This window comes from Micromys minutus (assembly GCF_963924665.1).
Source record: "Micromys minutus genome assembly, chromosome: 33".
Lineage (NCBI taxonomy): Eukaryota > Metazoa > Chordata > Mammalia > Rodentia > Muridae > Micromys > Micromys minutus.
In genome coordinates this window covers 7103728-7125370 of record NC_137968.1, presented here as the reverse complement: position 1 = coordinate 7125370, position 21643 = coordinate 7103728, and positions in this window count along the sequence as shown.

Genomic DNA, 21643 nt, shown 5'->3' with positions numbered 1-21643 from the left:
CAAGTCAAGGATCTTGGAGTATAACAAAATGTCCTTAGGAGTCGTTTTATTGTTATGTTTCTTTAGCAGAACAGTAGCACTTGATTTTTCCTTGGGTTCCTGGCTTATCTAGCCTCAAGGTTCTTAGACACCTAAGAAGCTTTGGTTATGGCTTACACATCTTAGATGGGCCTTAATCTAAACAAGATATCGACTGGTTACCGCCCTACTCTTTGTGTAAGATACATACATACACACCCCAGTGTATCTTACAGGCAATCACTCTTGTGGACAGAAGGCTTCATGGCTGGGTTAGTGTTTTCCTTTCTCCTTTGGTAACACTGAATACTTGCTCACCATGGAAAAACCACGTGTTACGTTTCTGTCAACTCAGGAATATAGCTGTACAGACACCTGACCTTCTTCTCCCAGAGAGGCTGCTGAACACATCCTATAAACCCCAAGGTTACTTGCGTTCATCTGATTAAACCTCCACATCATCCTTTGCTTCTCTGTTGCAGTGATAAACCAGAGAGCAAAAGCCACTGGGTGTGAGAGAGGAAGAGCATATTATTGTGGCTTAGCAAGGGAAACAAGGGCAGAAGCTTGCTTCAGCAACATGGAGGCAAGACTGAGACAGAGTCTTCATAGATGAACGTTGCCCGAGGGCTACTCAGTTTACCTTCCTGTATAACCCAGGGCCATTTATCCAGTAGAAGCATTGCCCACAGTGGGCTGGGGCCTTTCCCATTACTAGTTCATCAGGAAAATAACCCACAGTCCAGTCAGTTGAGGCCACCTCTTTCCAGGTGACTCCAGTTTAAGCCACGTTGACAAATCCTAAAGATTACACAATTCATTGGCTAGCACTTTTCCACTTTAATTAATTTCTCGTGAAGCAGTCATGGGTTGACAACAGGACAGGGGCGTGTGAAACCAATAAAACTTATTGTGTGGAATGAGAAAGTGGTGTGTATATAGAAGGTCGAAGTTTCATGTGAGGATAAAGTGGCCTGGGAAATACGGTGTGGTCTTGGCACTCCAAGAAGGCGTTAATTTGGTGGCTGAGAGCCATTCTGGCAAGGTGGTAACTATGGTGACAAAAATGTGCCTTTTCACTTCTGTAGTGGCTTTTGACTTTTCTCTTCATGTTTTTTTTTCCCCATCAGAATTAGCAGAACAATATAGAAAGCCGGGATATATAAGAGGCATTATATTCCCTTGCCGGTTAGCGACATGTAATTTCCTGTTGGATTTCTGCTAAGTTCTGCTCTGCACATGTCCATTGGCATGGTCACACTGCCCCCTGGAGGAAGACTCTTGAATGGCGTGTAAGTGGGTAAAGCAGGGAGCCGGAACGGTCAGCGTTGTCTGGACTCAAAATGCGTCTGGAAGAAAACATAACAAAACGAGTGTGATTGTACGGTATAAAGTGTTAGTACGCTGCTCGGAGAGTGAGTAGAAAACAGGGCTTCGGGAAGTGAAGCCACACTTCATATTACAGGAAAACTGCTAAAGTGTTAATTGATTCATTTCTCAAATCCTTATGATTCCTAAAGTTGGAAATTTAATTTTGAAGTATTGCAACTTTGGACAAATATTGGGATTTTTTTTTTTTTGAGAGAGAGAGAGATGGGGGGGGGGGGATTTATCTTACCTTGTAGCAAGTTTTACCTTGAACTCGTGGCAATCCTTTCTCGGCATCCAAATTGACAGGAGTAGAAATGTGAGGCACAACTCTTGGCTTTAACAGGATTTTTTTTTTTTTACCTACCCAAGAATAGGGGTTTAAAAATCCTTATAGAGACATTTGATGTTTTATTTCTCATTTTTCTGAGTGTATTGTGGTATGAATGTTAGGTAAAGCAGGTTAATTTGTTTTACTTTTACTATTATGAATTTCATTACGTCATTTTGAAGCCAAATTATATTGCTAGTCTCAAGAAGTTTGATGAAAGGTAAATTCTGCTGGTTTGGAAAAATCGAAGACCAAAGTTTCGAGTGGAAGCAGTTCGACAGCATAAGACGTTAAATAGTACTTATTGAAAGCTAGAGAACTTGTATCTTCTCTCTCTCACACACAAGTGTTATATGGCTTCGGAAAAGCTGATTTTATTGTCTGGATGACATGGAATCGTTTATAAAAAGCTAACTATAAAATTCTCCCAGAAGACAGTTGAGACCATTAATAACTATTCACAATTGCTGCTGCACGGCCCCCTTTTCAGTCAGCTCTCAGTGTAATAGTCTTGCAGTAAATATTTTTTAATTAAATTGCTTATCTCTTAATCGGCCCTGAAGTCTCACTTCATGGGCCTACTTCTAGTAGTGAGCCGAATTCGTCTCTGTCACCCAGGGTGTTTCTTTATCCCAAATCCCAACACAAACACAACTCTATTGCCCGATAGCTTTTCATACAGGTTTATATATTCAATTCTCAACCCACAAACCCTCTACAAAACAAGATTTCATCAAATAGACAAAGATACAAACTGCTCTTCTATATGAGACATAGACCTATAAAATCCTTAAATGTTCATAGCTATTAAACGCTAATTAAGCCCAACCGGGTCTAGTTCATCCTTCTGAATCTCCATCTTGAAGATTTTTTTTTCTCCAGTCCTTTTCCTTCCCCTCACTTCAGACTCTCTCCACCTCCCTTGTCCTGCCCAGTCACTGGCTTTCCTTTATTTTACTAATTAAAATAGGAAGGCTCAGATGAAGTCACCTCCTGAGTACCTAACTAGGCAACCCTTCTTGGGGAAGTAAATTAGCATTAAAATACAAACAGCTTCAGGATGATCTACATAATAGAGCACTGGAGGTTGCTAATTTGAGGGACTGAGAACTAGTACTGTTGAACAGATCCAATCTGAGGATTCAGAATCTCTTTGGGAAGAGCAGCCATTGAAAGGAGCAACCTTTCTTCACACATCTAACTCCCTCCTGCTGATGGAGAGTCTATACTCATAAAACCATCACTGACACAATGTCACAATCCACCTTCAACTTGGGGACATTTAGAAGAAGTATATTTGAGAGGAACACAGATTTAACATAAATTACCACAAACACTGACTAAGGAGAAGACGTAGCATGGCCCAATCCAGGTGTTTTCTAAGCACTTATGAGCAACTATGTTTGAGTATGTTCTGGAATTTTCCACATGTCCAGAACCCCCTTAGGCACATTTAAAAAGTGAGAAAAAAATAAGAGAAAAACTCTCAAGCTAAACTTGGATTTATATTACTCTGTCATCTAGACAGAACCTTCTTGGACAGTGGTTCTGTCCTTAGGAATTATAATTGTGGTATTATAATTGTGGTAGCGGTGTGAACATTTGGATCAAAATGTATTTGAAACAATTTGAATATTCTCATATATGTACTCGTCCACTTTAAGACAGCACCTTTGTATAGCTTAACACTGGATAAATATTTCCCTCCCTTCCTTGGGTAGTTTTTATTAGCCATCCATTCGCGAAGTGCTACATCTGCATGGTCTTATTTGTCGCATGAGTTATGAAAGACCAGGTGAGAGGCAATGGGACTTGAGGGTTACCTTGTCCTCTTCCAGCCTCTTCTCGCTTGTCCCAAAGCACAGGACGACGCTGCTGAGCCTTGCCCGAATGGTCGCTGCACGGACATCCTTCATTTCTAGGAGCAGAAGGTTCTGAGAAGCAGGGATGATGGCCAGGGAGTAGACCTGAGCATCACATTGTAAATATGAACGGAAGGATCAGAAAGTTTTAACAAATCCTTTATTTAGAAAAATAAGTTAAGAAGCATCTATGACTTTTTCCTGAAAGTGCCATTTCTACAGATCAAAACCCACTGAATTTTAGTAACCTTAAAATAGGTGCCGTTTTTATTTGTTTGTTTGTTTGTTTTTTAAAGTTTGATTTTCAAACAATTGAAATATAACGTGCTTATATAAAATGTGTTGCGAACTGACACACCTTGCTCAAATTGAGGGTGTTCTAAATACGAGAGATTATTCAATGCTGTAGTACAGTTATTCCCTACATCCAATTAAATTTTTTATACATACTTAGCCACAGAATGTCAGACCTTTCAGGTTCCCACTCACTTTTAGTCTCTTGTTTTGCCCTTCACTCTTAAACTTAGAAACACTTTTTATGACAAAATACTCATCTCTCTAAAAACTTTCCTCTCCCCCTTCCATCATTTAATATCCATAAACCTAACCATTTCATAATTTAGTTTTGCTCATAGTAAAGATGTTGCTGTGAGTAGACAGGTAAAATTTGTGGTAGACTTTCATGGTACGCAAAACTTTTCAATGTTGTTCCTGTCTCTGGACTTCAGTGCAGGATTTACAAGCATTGGTAACTGTGTGTGTTTATCTCAACCTTTCTACTGTGACACCTGAGTCTGCATATTTTATTTGTAATCACATGTATATGAGAAAAAATATATATTGGCCCAGAATCCCCCAGACCAATTTCTCAGCACAAAGCAAATTTATTTGCACCAGAGGGACAGAGGGCAGGGAAAGAGAAAAGACTGGAGACAGAGGATGAGGGAGAAGGGGAAAGGAACAAGGGAGAGTGGGAAGTGACATTTGTCTTGGAGGGACAAAGGGCTGCCTCTGGATAGAGAAGGCACAAATGTGGCACATAGGAAAATGGCAGTTTATGGAAGTACAAGGTTGTGAGTCTCCCAACCTGGGAGCTAGAAACTGAACTTGAGCAGCACTCACTCTTAACTACAGAGCTGTCTCTCCATTCCTATATGGGGCACTTTCTAAAGGATAAAGGCAGGCTGAAGAGACGGCTCAGTGGTTAGGAGCACTGTTTGTTCTTCCAGAGGTTGTGAGTTCAAATCCCAGCAACCACATGATGGCTCACAACCATCTGCAGTGAGATCTTGTGCCCTCTTCTGGTGTGTCTGAAGACAGCTACGGTGTACTCATAATAAATAAATCTTAGAGAAAAGAACAAAGGCATATCTGGTTCATGGTTCTAAAGACTGGGGAGTCTAACGCCAAGGCTCTGGCCTCTAGCCAGGGCCTTTCATGCAGTGTGTCTATGTTAGAATGAGAAGAGCAAGAGGGAACAAGAGAGAACCAGACTCACTTTTATAATCGACCAACCTCTACAACTCTGCGGTAATACATAATGACATCATATATTTGAAGGCACAGTAGCTTTTTATCAGCCCCACTCCCCAACATTGACATACTGGGGGTGAAATTTCCAACAGACACACCTTAGGGAAAACACGAAACCACATTTGTCTTGCAGTTTACAGTGACAGAAACTCCAGACTAAATTAGGTGCTTCTTAATCTTTATTAATTTTTTTTAGTCATTTGTAATATATTTGCTTCAGAGTTATTATAAAGTTTGATGTGAAGAAAGGCACTTGAAATCAAATAAGCCATTATGCGTTTGGGCTACTATTGTGTGGTTTTTGTCTATAAAAGTCTCTGGGGAGAGGTTTAAGTTAAACATAAAGGAGCCACCTGACTTACCACCTGAGGAGATAAATTATTTTAATACGACACTCCTCCCCCACCCCAGATGGGGATGCTAGGCAGAGCTTGTTGGGATTCTGTAAACCCCACCCCTCAGTTACCTGGCAATAGCCAGGTATGCTCCACCCCAGTGACCTGACACTATAAAAGGGGCTGCTTGTCCCTCCTCCCTCTGTTGTTCTCTTGTTCTCTCTTGCTCCCTTCCCCCCTCCCCCCTCTTCTTCCCCTTCCCTTTTCCCCTCTCTCTCCACATGCTCATGTCAGGAATACTCCTCTATTCCTCTCCCTTCTCTCTCTCTCTCTCTCTCTCTCTCTCTCTCTCTCTCTCTCTCTCTCTCTGCCTCTCCGACCCTCTTAACTCCCCCATGACTTGAATAAACTCTATTCCATACTATACTGTCATATGGCTAGTCCCTCAGGGGGAAGAGCTTCCCAACATGGATCCCCCAGAGGCATCCCCCCTCACCTTCAAGCCTTGTCACATCTCCATGGGCCACACGCCCCCCAGTCTCTTCATCCTTTTCTTAACCTTGGTGCTGAAACCCAGGATGTCATCTTTTAACAACATTGGTGCCCCTGAGTGAGGAGATTAGATTTCCTCACGACCAGATATCTCTTTTTCCTTTCAGAACTCAACTGGTATTTCTTCAGATGAGGATTGTGGGTCCTGAGTAGTGAACATACCACATCTGAAAAAGAAGGCACCTTGCTCCAGGGGTCCAGGAGATGACTGAGTCAGTAAAGTACTTGCATGAGGACCTGGTTTTGATCTGTTATCCATGCTGAGTGTTGGCAGAATGTGCCTGTAATTGTAGCAATGTGGAAGTAGGGGCAAGACAACTTCTGGATTTTGCTGGCTCTACAGCCTAGGAGAATTGATAAGCTTCCGGTTCAGTGAGAGATGCTGTGTCAAGAAAGGACCATTGAGAAAGGCAAACTCCGGCCTCCACGCAAACATTAATATGAACTAGCACACATGCATGTGAGTGCGTGCAAACACACACACCAGCATACTCATAACTACACACATTTCTGCACCCATGCACATGATCAAAACGGCTCTGGGCAAATGCTTTCTTTGAGCCTTGCACGTCATGCAATTGTTTCAATGGAGAGAAAGCAGAATGGCTCTTTACCTGAAGTGACTGAAAACACAATTTCTGTAAACAGTTATCACATTTCCCTCCCTGACTTCGGGCAAATGTAGATTATGAATCAGGAGAGGAGTTGTTGGAAGAGCACCATCTACTGTTTTACACAATCAAGTGCCCATTCTCTGTACATGACCGGATTGGTGGTATATTATTGACAGAAAATGGTGGGCAGTAATGCGGCTATTAGAGCTATAATATTAGAGAGTAGAGCTGTAAAGAACATGGAACGTGAGGTACAGGAAGAGATGGAGTCGCTAAGTGGAGCCCACAGATCAGAGCGAAGAGTCGCCATCTTTCTTGCACCGATACAAACAGTAAATCCTAAAGGCTGTGGGTTGGAGGCCCAGAAGAGAAATAGCTGCTGAATGATCGTACACAAAGCTTCCCTACGAAGCGAGCAGAGATTCAGAAGTTACGTGCAGTGGTGCATTTGTTACCTGCCCTCTCAGCCTTCGGTTTCACAGCGCCACGCTCACCAGATTCTCCCTGAACAAGAGAAATCGTTTGCCCCAAAGGTGTTTCTCTGCTGGATGGTGTTGAGCTGTGGGGTGTGGGGAGCCTGAAGGAACAGCAGTGATGGATGGGTGATGTGAAGAAGAGTGAGCAACACGGGGACTGATGAATAAGAGTGCGGGTTTATAAGGATAATCAGGAACGCACTCCCTTCAGAGTAAGGCGTGAGGTTCAATGGTAGGGAGAAGTCAGCGAATGATGAAAGGATCTATGATGGGCAGAAGAAATGACGAGAGCAGAGGCCCTGAAACCAAGCGGATTTGCTGACTTGAAGACCACAGAGGATGCCTATGGCCCAGGTTCACAACTGAATGGTGGAAGAATGGGCAGAAATGGGAGTGGGCGGGGTAAGAAACGGATTTGGCTCTGGCTGAGAGGGAAGCTCATTGGGAGTCTCTGAGACGGGAAGAAACATAATGAGAAGGGGATTAAGCAGGCAGCCACAGAGATTAGACACAGGAGTATCATTTCATTATTAGGTAGTATAGTGGCTATTCCTGGTTGACAACTTGACTCTATCTGGAATGAACCACAATCCATAATTGGAAGGCTCACCTGTGATCCAGATCTTGAGGCTGGGAGATACAAGTTTCTGACCTGGATCTTGGCATGGAGATCTTGAGACATAGTGGCTATGAATCCCAGGAGACTAAGGCAAGCAGATCTCTGAGTTTAAGGTCATCTGGGACAAAGTAAGTCCCAGATGCAAGTGTGGTGGTTCACACCTTTAATCTGGGACATGCCTTCTGTTGGAGACTTACATAAGGACACTGGAAGAAGGAATATTCTCTCTTCTTTACCTGTCTGCCTTGTGGGACTGAGCAACTGGTAGGTAGATCCTTGGACTTCCATTCACAGGTACTGCTGACTGTTGTTGGGGAGTTGGACTATAGACTTGTAGACTATAAGTCACAACAAATTCCCTTACTATATAGAGACTACCCATAAGTTCTGTGACTCCAGAGAACCCTGACTAGTACAGGTAGAACTGTAGGTTGTGGTTCACCTATGGGTTTTAAAAATGTAAGCTTAAATTATTACCTATCTTAGAACGCCCACATGCATTGTTTTTCTTTTCATACCAAGCTGAATACTTTAGATTTCATAGGAAGATAAACTGTACATTTTCTTTTGGCTACTTAAAGCAAAGACCAACACAGCATGGATCACTGTAGGATATAACTTGGAAGTATGCAGGGATAAATCTTCAACAGGAGACAGAAGACAGTCTAGACTCCATGAGGCTCAAAACCGTATTCTGCACCATTTGTCTCAAGATTTACTAATTCTATTCAAGCCTACTTGACAAGCCCCCCTTTCATGTTACAGTCTCTACTTTAGTAACCCTGACCCAATTACATAGTTCAGAAAACTGAAAGTCATTCTTGACACTACCTTTGCCAAGGACCAGACTTAGCTTGGAGGGGGTTCTAGAGATGGCACGTCTGGAAGCTGGGAAAACAAATGACTCACAATCAAATCATGGGTCCAAATGGACAACCTATAATCTTCTCAGGACAGATTTCCATCCTGCTTTCTCTTTTCTCTGCTTTCTTTTCTCTCTGCCCTGCTTCATTTGGAGATCTCCAGACAGCTTTCTATGTTCTGCACCGGACAATTCTCCAAGCAGCTCCGTCTTGCTATTCTAAAAAATTCTCCAGATAGCTCATCTCATGAAGACCATAAGCCCAGTCTTTTATTTTTCATATCAAACCATTAATTTCTTCCGGCATCCTGTGACCTTAGCCCCTTAATTCTTAGAAGATTGCAAGCACACATTTTCTTTTCACATTGCAAGCAAATTCAGGGATCTACCTGCCTGTTGAGCGTAGATGGTAAGCTAGCTGTGTGGGATGCTGTCTGAAAATAACCTTTGCTTCCAGGCTGACCTTCAACTCAGGAATTTGCGTGCCTTTGCATCTTTCTTACATTCTGTGGCTCATGTATCTGCCTTGGTTCCTGTAGATTTGTGGAGCTTCTTATACAATTCGTATTGCATCCTTATGTTATTGCGTATTTGAGAAAAGTATGTATTTTCAAACTCATACTTTTGGAGTCCTTTTTTTTTCATAGCCCTAAGGACTATCCTGCAGGACTCAGTGTCTATCGGTTTGCAAAGACATTAGGTACACCTTTGACTCCCAGACTTACGTTGTCTTTGATTGTGATGGAGTCATTAACATTAACAGGATATTCCTTGTACAAACACGAAAACATGCACATTATTATACAAACAAGCTCACAGCTGCCATCAACACTCATAAAGGCCCACACCTGCTGGCCCTGTCCTAGGGGCAAGAACCATGTCATTCTGTCCTTTCAAAGGCCTTGCTAAATCGAGCAGAACTTCTATCAGCCCTTCTCTCGCAACCAATAACCCAGTGCTACTGGCTGTATATATTGCCCTATCTTATTTATCTGGCTCTATCACAAATAAGCAAATTTTATATTTCCCAATGTTTAATTCCTCCAGTTTTCCATTATGCCCTTTGACTTAAAACAAACAGAATCTTCAACAAACAGGATTAGCACACTTGCCAAGAAACAAGGTAGACTACCTGAAGACCCTCACTTCTCTCTTTGTTTTTCTCAGATACAACCCCCTAATCTCAGCTACACCTCTGCAGAACATCTGTGACAGCCTTCTAAATCTCCCATCCTGTGTCATATAGATCTTTGTATTCTAAACCATCTTCCCACTCCATCTTAGCCAGGGCTTGCATTTCTGCACAAAACATCATAGCCAAGAAGCAACTTGAAGAGGAAAGGGTTTATTTATTATTAAAGGGAGTCAGGAACTCACACAGGGCTGAAGCTTGGAGGTAGGAGCTGATGCAGAGGCCATGAATGTATAAGACTCAAAGTGAATCTTAACTACCAGGAAACCCCCAACTGAGACAAGTGAACAGAGTTAGATGAAAATGCAAAAGTTTTATTTTCTGGTGTATCAGGGTTAACCCTCAAAGAGCCCCTTGTGCTGAGTGACTGGAAGGTGACCCAGAATGGTTATGACAAACCACTTTTATACTTTTTAGGGGTACATGTTACATCGTCAAGCTTACAGTTTAAACTACGCATATTAACCTTTGAATCTATTGTCTAGCAAGCATATGACAGGCACTCGAACTCTATCTGGGACCAGAGGGTCAGGTGACTATCAATCAGTACATTCTAAATTTTTTTCAACAGTGTTCCTGCTCTTCCCATGAACTGTGGGTGGAGAATGGAACTTGGCCTAGCCTTGACCTGAGGCAGTGGTTGTAAGGCTAGCAAAAACCCCTAGGGTCCTTCAGAAGGGTGCTGCTTACAGGCTTGCTTCCCCTGACTTGCTCAGCTTGCTTTCTTAAAGAACCCATGTCTACCAGCCCAGGGATGACTCCACCCACAATGGGCTGGGTCAGGGATGGCTCCACCCACAATGGGCTGGGCCCTCCCCCCTTTGATCACTAGTTGAGAAAATGCCTTACAGCTGGATCTCATGGAGGCATTTCCTCAACTGAGGCTCCTTTCTCTGTGATAACTCCAGCTTGTGTCAAGTTGACACACACACACACAAAACCATTAAGTGCATAGGCCTCGTCTCCTGAACTGCCAGTCTGAAGCCTGTCATGAAGTCAGCCTATCTTAGTCCTCTCATTCCCCTCTTCAGTAACGGGCCAGCTCGAATCCTTGAGATGTTTCTGTGGACTGGGATTGTTGTTGGAGAATCATCAATTAAACAGCAGAAATCAGTTCTTGAACAAACTTAACTACGGCATTGGGAATACAAGGACTGAGAATCAAGGCCAACATCATTAGGATAAGAGGGCCAGTCAGGGCAGAGACAAGGATAGTCAGCCAAGGAGACCAGTTCAAGAGGGACTCATAACAACTCCAAGACTGTTCTCTTTCTATTCTTCTCTCATGTAGTCTCTTTTTGACCAAGCTCATGGATTCTTCGATCGTTTCTGAGTGGTCAACATAGAAACAACACTCCTTACCTAAGGCTGCACAGAGCTCCCCCTGCTGGAGAATCAGCATGTCTAGGCCTCCTCAGTTCTGTAAGACCACTTCTGCCGGGAAGGATGGAATCCTGCAGGGCTGTGTTGGACTTTTCCATCTTCTGTATATCTGCATCTATAGCCATCCATAGGACCTAGAAATTTTTATCCTAGTGCTGAGGCCTCTACATTAGCAGCTCTGGCCAGTCATATGTCAAGGAGAGAACCTAATAACACAGTGGAAATGGCTGCCTCGTTCAGTTAATTGTTTGGAGGTGCTAGCTGGTTAATGACAATCTCCCTAGAGTAATAAGTCACTCTGGGTACAAGCTGTATGTGAACACAAATATCCTTTGTTGTATTTACAACCAGGACATAAATGCATGGAGTAAGCTCTGAGTCTGAGGTAAAAGTCCACCAAGTGTTCGCTAGGGACAGCATGCATCCTGCAACTGTAGTGGTTACAGACAGGTTGCAGAGGTGGGAATAGGCTGAGCATACTTTATTTCCAGTGCAGAATCTCTGTCCAGAACCAAAAGTTCTGTGTTAAGTCTGAGCAGGAGGACTCAAGAACCTGGAAAACGGAAGCAGCTGATTTGGTGAAGTGGAAACTCACTGGGGCTAAAGCGTGGCTGATCCTCATGAGGAGGCAATGTTGGGATGAGGCAGAGGTTGGGAGACTATTGGCTGGGCCTTGGTGGGGCCTAAGGGGATCATGGGTCTTGAGAAGTTTTTTTGGACCAGTTGGCAGTAATATGGGTCCCAGATCATAGCCAGAGATGTGAAGTTTTAGTCACTATGGCTTCCTAGCAGTCCGGTCAGCCTTCCTGCCAGCCGCTGTGAACTTGATGACAAGGCTTGTTACATGGCAAGTTTAATGTGAGTATGATGTATCCATGTCTGGATCCTGTCCACCATGACAGATGTCGACATCATCAGGATCAAAGTGTGGGGTCCTTTCCAAAAAGGTTCCAGAGCCTTCTTTTAATCCAGATTTCATAGCATGGTTTAAAGCAATGGGGTTTAGAGGAAGGAGCAGACTCGTAAACCTGGCAGATAGTAAGTAGGCCAGAGTAGCTTCTGGGCCCTATGGAGGGATTCTAAGTATTTAAAAAGTACTTGTTTGTCATATTCAGCTAAGATATCAGACTGGAGGTCAGGCAGCATGGGAGGGGACATCCCATATAGGATCTCAAAAGGGGTGAGTCCTAAAGTATAGGTGATATTCTTAGCCTTATAAGGTAGGAGGGCCACCCAGTCACATCCCATTTCAACGGTTAATTTGGTCAAGGTCTCCTTCAGGGTCCAATTCATCCTCTCTACTTGCCTTGAATTCTGGGGTCTGTATGTCCAATATAATTTCCAATTGGTCCCCAGAACTGGTGCTAGAGATTAAATTACCTGAGAGATGAATGCTGACACATTGTCAGACCCAAGCAGGATACTCAAACCATACCTGAGTATGATGTCTTCCAGGAGTTTCTTCGCTACTTCCTTAGCAGTCTCCTTCCTTGTAGGGTAGGTAGGCTTCTATCCATTCTGAAAAGCAGAATCCATATCATAGAGGGGGGATAGAGATTCTGCATGGGAGCAGAAGAGAAGAACAAGGCAGGGTCCTGAGGCCTATCCTTCCTCAGGGGAATGACAGGAAGTGTGGAGGCTGGTAATAACAGTCTTAGCCAAACAGGAAGCTTCTCGACCATGGATTGTCACATGGTGATATATGGCAGTTAGTTCAGGTGGCCCCATGCATCATAAATTACAGCCTTTGCCCTCTAAACAGTGGGGAGATGAAAAGTTTTCTCCCCAGGGCACCCTACTTTATAGGCAGGCCATTCATTCCTGCAAAAGATTTTGGGGATGAAAAACAAGACCCAGGTCTTCTGAGACTCAGTGAAAGTCCTTAAAATGGTTCAGGACTAAACCCAAAGAAAAAACTATAGGAGAGGACAAAAAGCACAAACAGAACACACATAGACACACACACACAGACACACACACACACAGACACACACACACACACACACACACACACACACACAGAGAGAGAGAGAGAGAGAGAGAGAGAGAGAGAGAGAGAGAGAGACTGAAAGATGTTCCCAGGTAAAAGAAAACAAAATGAAAAGACTGGCTCAGAACGTCTTTCCACATTTCCACAGGAGACCCACAGACCCACAGCCAGTTCAGAAATCAGATGAGAACTAGCAAGTTCTGCTTCTGGTAGGGCCTCAGGAGCATCCTCCTTTGCCTCTGGCCAGGAGACAAAATACAAGACCGTTTTTGTCCCTCTGGGCCTCCAGATTAAACCCAAAACAGAAACACAGAGATGGAGAAGACAAAAGACTAGACAACCTGGCACCTGTCCTTACTGATTGGAAAAAGAAGCACTCTAGTATATGGGTCAGGGGGACAAAATTCTATATGTGTCTGTCGTTTGGAGAAGAATGATACCCCAGATTCAAATAGTATGCAAAGCAAGGGCGTTTTATTCTGCAGAAATCCAGCATGCAAGGTCTCTCATTTCAAGATGAAGAGACAACAAAGTGGGTTTGCAAGCCTGATTTAAAGCCAATTAGGGGAATTCCAGGGAGGAGTAGGTTATCTTAATCTAGGGACATTCCAGAACCATTGCTAGGTGGGGGTAGAAACTGTCTTGAGGATGTAAGGCCCAAATTAAGTCTTAACTATTTGAGACTCTCATAAATGAGACAAGAGATAGGGGATTGATGCAAAAGCAAGAAGTTTATTAGTCCAGTGTACTGGGGTAGCCTACATTCAGAGGAAGGCTGTTCCAAGCAGCATTTATACTTTTTAGGGGTACAAGTTACACCAGAAAGCTTATAGTTTAAACTTATTAGCTAAGCATTTTGACCTTTGAATCTATTGGCTAGCAAGCATGTGACAGGCATTCAAACTCTATCTGGGACCAGAGGGTCAGGTCAGTCAGTACATTCTGTGGATTTTCATGAATGTCCCTGCTCCTTCCATAAACTGTGATTGGAGAGTGGAATTTGGCCTAACCTTGACCTGGGGCAGTCGTTGGTGAAAGCCCCTTAGGGTCCTTCAGGAAAGCCTGGAAACTGTTGCTGATACATTGACCTCACTTCAAGAAAGTTGTCTGAGGAGCTTTTTAATGGCAGGTCAGTTTCTGATTGGCTGATTGAGGCCTGAGGTTCTTCCAGTAGCTGACTTTCCTGGATGTGCCCAATTCTTGGAAATAGAGATCTTGGCCTAGTCTTCTGAACTACCAATTTGAAGGCTGTCATGGAGTTAGTCTGTCTCAGTCCTCTCTTTAAAATTATAGAACACAATGAAAGTGACTGTAAGGGATGTGTTCATCGCACTAACTGTCTACAGTAAAAAGGTAATCTGGAGAAATGGCTCAGAGGTTGAGTCCTGGAAGTTCTCCCAGAGGTTCTGTGTTGAAGTACCAGAAACCACCTGGTGGCTCTTGATCATATATAATGAGATCTGGTGCCATCTTCTGACCTGGAGACATGCATACAGACAGAACACTTTATACATGATAAATAAACAAATCTTAAAGAAATCAAAACAAAACAAAAACCTGGAGAGATCCCATAGTATCAATTTACCAACACACCAGGAAGCTGTAAAAAAAATAGAAATAATCACATTCAAGAGGAATAGACTTCGAGGAATAATCAAACTGAGGGCTAAAACTAATAAAAATAAAAACAAAGAGAACATTATAAAGAATCAGTGAAACAAAGAGTTAGTTCTTTGAGAAAATCAACAATACAGACAAACCCTCATTCAAATTAATGAAACTGTGTAGACAAAATATTTAAATTAACAAAATTAGAAGTAAAAAGGAGACTATTATGACAATACGTAAATCCAGAAAATGATAAAGGCATGCTTTAGAAAACTGTTCTTTACCAAATTATTAAAGAAATACATAATTGTCTAGATAGGCACTACTTACCAAACATAAGTCAAAATCAGAAAAACCATTTTTGAATAGACTTCTAACTCTCAGTGGAATAAAAGCAGTCATTAAATGTCTCTCAATTCACACCCCTCCAATGGTTTTAATGCTGAATTCTACCAGACTTTCAAAGAGTTAATGCCAATACTTCTCAAATTATTTTATGCAATAGAAATAAGAGAAATATTGCTCTCTTCGTTTTATGAGACCACAATAACCTGACACCCAAACCACATAAAATTCCAACAAAGAGAATTACAGACCAATTTCCCTATACACACACAGAAAAAAAAAAAAAAAAACCTTAATAAAATACTTACAAATGAAATCCAAGAATCAAGAAGATTATCCACTATGATTAACTCCGGAGATGCAAGGATGTTTCAATATGTGAAAATCAGTAAATATAATCCACCACATAAACAGAAAGGAAAAAAGAACTCACATGATCATCTCATTAGATGCTGAAAAGGCTTTTGACAAAATACAACACCTGGTTAAAATAAAAGACCTGGACAAATTAAGAATAAAATGGGCATACCTAAGCATATTAAAGTCAAAGTACAACACATCTATTGCCAACATCAAATTAAACAAAGAGAATCTCACAGCTACTCCACTAAAATCAAGAAGAAGGGAAAACTGTGTATCCTATATATAGCACTTAAAGACTTTGCTAGATCAATAAGACAATTGTTGGAAATCAAAGTGGTACAAATTGGAAAGCTATCATTATTTCCAGATGATATGATAGTATACATACATGACCCTAAAAGTTCTACCAGGGAACTTCTACAACTAATAAACATGCTCAGTAAAGTTCCTGGATATAACACTAACTAAAAAAATTACTAGCTATACTGGCTGGTTTTGTGTATCAACTTGACACAAACTGGAGTAATCACAGAGAAAGGAGCCTCAGTTGAGGAAATGCCTCCATGAGATCCAGCTGTAAGGCATTTTCTCAACTAGTGATCAAGGGAGGAGGGCCCAGCCCATTTTTGGTGGTGCCATCCCTGGGCTGGTACACCTGGGTTCTATTAGAAAGCAGAATGAGCAAGCCAGTAAGTAACATCCTTCCATGACCCCTGCATCAGCTTCTGCTTCCTGACCTGTTTGAGTTCCAATCCTGAGTTCCTTTGTCAATAAACAGCAATGTGAACAGTGTAAGCTGAATAAACCCTTTCCTCCCCAATTTGCTTCTTGGCCTGATGTTTGTGCAGAAATAGAAACCCTGACTAAGACACTAGCCCACCTATATATAAATGACAAATGGGCTGAGAAAGAAATCAGGGAATCAACACCTTTTACAGTATCCTTGTAGGATGTAAAATATTTTGGGTAACTGTAACCAGATAGGTGAAAGAATTATATAATTCAACACTTCAAGTCTTTGAAGAAAGAAATTGAAGATGTCAAAAAAGGGAAAGATCTCTATGCTCAGTAATCAGTTAAATTATACTATAATAATGTCTATCTTATCCAAAGAACAACATATTTATTCAATGCAATCTACATCAAAATTCCAACATAACTCTTTAAAAATATGATAATTTCCAACTTTATATGGAAAAGCAAAGCCCAAGATGCTAAATCAATCTTGAGCAATTAAAGAACTATGGGAGGTCTTACTATTCTTGGTTTATATACAATAGAGCTATAGTGATAAGTACCACATGGTATTGGTATAAAAAACAGACATGTTGGCCAACTGAATAAAACTGAAGACACAGACATAAATTCATACATATTTGATAAAGAAGCCAGAAGTACACTCTGGGAAAAATACAGAATCTTCAACAAATGGTACCAGTCAAACTGGATGTCTGAATCTAGAAGAATGCAAATACATCCATATTTATCACCCTACACAAAACTAAGGTCAAATGAATGAAATATAAACATAAACCTCAACATAAAGCTAGATTTACTGAACCTGATAGAAGAGAAAATAGGGAATAACCTTGAAGTCATTTGTTCAAGATACAACTTTTTGAAGAGAATACTGATATCAAAGGTGCTAAAATCATACTTTAATAAACAGGACCTCATGAACCTAAAATCTCCTGTAAGGAAAAGGGCACCTTCATTTGGACAAAGTGACACCCTACTGAATGAAAAATTTATACCAATCCCACATCTGATAAAAGATTAATATCTAGAATATGTAAAGAGTTCAAGAAACTAGGTATCAGTAAAGTTAACAATCAAATTAAATAATGGAATATAGAGAATTCTCAATAAAGGAAACACAAATGGCTGAGAAACACTTAAAGAGATGTTAGCATTGTATTAGTCAGGATTCTTTAGAGTCCCAGAACTTATGGTAGTCTCTATATAGTAAGGGAATTTGCTGGTGACTTAATTCTGTAGTACAAATCCCCAACAATGGTCAGCAATAGCTGTGAATGGAAGTCCACGGACCTAGCAGATGCTCAGTCCCACAAGGCTAATAGGTGAAGAGAGAGAGCCTTCCTTCTTCTAATGTTTTATATAGGTCTCCAATAGAAGGTGTGTCTCAGATTAAAGGGGTGTACCACCACACCCAGATCTGGAACTTGCTTTATCCCAGATGACCTTGAGCTCAGAGATCTCCTTACCTTAGTGTCTTAAGATTCATAGTCACTGTGCCTCAAAATCAGGATCAAAGGTGAGCGTCCAATTTTGGATTGTGGTTCGTTCCAGATGTAGTCAAGTTGACAGCCAAGCATAGCCACTGAAGCCAATAAAAATGCAAATCAAACTTTGAGATTCCATCTTATGTTTGTCAGAATGAGTAAAACCAATAATACAATCAACAGCTCATGTTTGCAAGGATATGGAGCAAGAAGAGCACTTTATTCCGGGTGGGAGTGTAATTTAAACGGTCACTTTGGAAATCAATGCAGTGGCTCCTCAGAAAATTAAAAAAGGATATAACTTAAGACCCAGCTATATCACTCTTAGGCATATATCCAAAAGTCGTTTCATTTGTCACAATGATAACTACTCAACCTGCTCATTATGTCTTTATTCATAATAGCCAGAAATTGGAAATAACCTGGATATCTTGCAGCAGAATAATTGATTTTTAAAATGTGGTATATTTACACAATGGAATATGTTATTCGTATATTTTTTTAAAAAAATGATACCATGCAATTTACAAGAAAATGGATGGAAGTAGAAAAAAAATTATACTAGATGAGATCACCTTGGCTACTTTCAGAATTCTATGCCATATTTTGCAGGCAGGACAAATTGTAGGTCAAATGTTTTTGTGGCTGGGTTTGTGTTTACAATTCTCTTTTAGTAGCTTGCAGAGTAATTTCTCACACCAAAGGCAAAAAGAACATAGGAGCATAGGTTCCATGTAGGCTCCCACTTGACTTCTTCATGATCAGTGAGTTGTGTGGGTGCTGCTCTCTGCAATGAGGCCCCACCGTCTATTTGCAGGGAGAAACTCTTGGTTTTAGCAATAGCCCAGGTTGTTTATGGATTTCCATGGGACCCCCTTGATAAACAATTCAATTGAATTCAACCCACTTCTTCTATGGTGACAAGAGATGGCCAGTGAAAACTTGGTATCCTCCCATTATTAGGAGGCCTCATTAGAATCTAATATATCTATTAGGATTATATATATATATATATATATATATATATATATATATATATATATATATATATATATATTAGAAATTTTTCACTAGGCTAGGTTTCTATATAATCCCCCAAATGTGCCTCTTCTTGTATTCTCTACATCTATCTTATCTCCTCTCCCCCTCCCACAAATGATACCCCATTCCCATCCCCACTCACCCCCAATCTACCCATAAAGATCTACTCTATTTCCTCCCTCCCAACAGGAAGATCCATGTGTTCCCCACTAGACCCTTCCTCTTTATGTAACCTCTCTAAGTCTATTGATTGTAGCTTGATTATCATTTCCTTAATGGCTATTTCTGCTTTTGAGTAAATATATAACAATATTTATCTTCCTGGGCCAATGACTGCCCAGAGGCTTAGAGTAAAACTGAACACTACTGTTCTAAAAAAATCAATAAAATAAATAAAAATATCAGTAAAATGACTCCTAATGATGCCCTTCTATATTCATTGATCAATGCCCTACACTGTTATCATCAGAGATGGCAACAAATATAGTCCTACAGGCAGACCTTATATGAAAAGAGACTCTATTTTTTTTAATGATAAAAGTTTATTTCTTGTGTAAGGATTAATGACTGAAGATATGTAGTTTAGACTTTTAGACTACATACACGAACAAGTAAAAAGAGTTTTCTACCACTTGGAGCAAAACATTAACATTTTAACTGTTCACTTTTTTTCCTAATTACTAAATAATTTCTTGCATGTTACCATAAAAGTATTAAACCTAGATATAAATGTATATCACAAAATCCAATATAAAATCCCAGATAATTTTAGTACATTCTAGTTGAGTACATTAAAGCCAACATTACAAATTATTTCAATATTCTATTTCAAAATTCCAGAGAAAATGTTTCACATTTAATGTATAATTCATACTAAGTATTAACACCTATAATTCATTTCCAGCGTTCTTCTTTCTTTTTAACTTTATTTTAAAAAACAAAGATAAAAGAAAAAAATTTAAACATTTTTGCATAAATGTATACAAATACAATTGTGTCTGTGCTTGGCTTTTTTTTTTTTTTCTTTTTTTTAAGGTTTGATACTCTGCATTAAGGTCTTACTAGTTACAATGAGCAAAAAGTACATGTAAAACAGGATGTAACCCGGAATTAGTCAACGTTTTCTTGGTGTGTAAGGATTGAGCATGACGTTTTTTTTGTTTTGTTTTGTTTTGTTTTGTTTTGTTTTCTTGAACTTCACACAGTCTGTGAGTTATTTCTGGGGCAATGCGAGCCTCTGGGGTTAGCATCCCACTATCAGTGACTGCATATTATGTCTGTTCTTTTGTGACTGGGTTATCTCACTCAGGATGATATTCTCTAGATGTAACCATTTTCTTAAGGAAAAGAGATTCTAAATGGAATGTCTCCATCAAATTCCTCGCCTCAGAGCTCAGAGAAGCCTGTGGAAGAGGAGGTAAAAAGAATAAGAGGCAGAGAAGATGGGGAACACCAGGAGAACAAAGTCCTCTAAGTCTGCTGAGCAAATCGCTGGACTCACAGACTGAAGCATCCAACACAGGATGTGCATAGGTCTGCACGAGGTTCTTGGAGTTTATACCACAGACTTTAGCTTAGTATTTTCATGGGATCCCTGACTACATGGAGGTGGGAGAAACTAGGAGTAGTGGGTTGAAAAAATGCATTTAGTTATATTGTATGAGAAAATAATCTATTTTCAATAAAAGAAAAAAAATGTTTCTATAGTCATCCCAAAATGTACGGGAGTAAAGGAATATGCAAAGTAGTATTAAGAAAACAAGGAATAATTAGTATTTGTAGAACCAATGTTAAACCTCCAACATCTAATCATAGGTATGAAAAATCTCAGATTTTGTAAATAATGACTATTTCTAAAGAGTCAGAGAAACAACCTAAATATTTACTCTTACAACATTAACTAATTACAAAATACAATTGGCTTTCAAAATTTTTCAGTAGAAACTGAACACAGAGAAAATCCAAAGTATGACTAGTATTCATTAGTAGCTCATTGCTACGGCTTTCATAGTTGTCACTTGACACAGGCTATCTTTGCGCTCTGGAGTAGTTGCTCAAGTTTGTCAGACTCACAAGCATAAGACACTTAAATGCCACTTGTGTCACAGAGGTTACAGCCCCAGACGTTCCTCTGTCATCATTCATCCACTAAAGCTGATATATGCCATATTCCTCTTTAAAGCTTTTTATTAGTTGAGAATTTCATGCATACATGTATTTTGATCAAATCTCCTATTTGGTCACCTCAGCTCCTCCCCTGTTCTTTTTCCACTTTCCTACCCCAACTTTATTATGTGCCTTATGTGCATGGGTGTTGGACCATCTACAGGAACATGAGAGCCTTCCGGGAGCTGTGTCCTCAAACTTTACTATCCCTCTCCATAAAGTCATTGTTAGTAATAGCTTATCTGAGTAGAACTTCAGGATACCTTCCTCACCCATGTTGGGATATTGGCTGACTTGGCCTTTTGCATGTGGTCACAGCCACTGTGAGTTCATGTGTGTAATGGCCTTGTCATAACCAGCAATGACTCTTTCACACAGTCATCCACTACTTTTGACAGTGGCACTATTAACTAAGTGAAGTCCTATCATAGGCCCTCAGAGAGATCCTAATACTATTGTTATGGTAAGTGAGCACATTATTAAACTGCCTCAAATATTCCTATCTTTATAACCATAGATTCGTCTATCTCTCAAGACTCTCCTCTGAAGTTTCTTTTCAATGTTGTAGGCGATAAATACCAAGGTCCACGGTTGAAGTGGCTATTTTGATGCTAAGTTTGGGCCCCCCAAACCTTGGGTCTGTACATAGACCTGTGACTCTGACACTCAGTTATTTATGATTGTTAAATAAAGATGCCCACAGCCAATAGATGTGCAGAAGAGACATAAGTGGGGTGTAGGT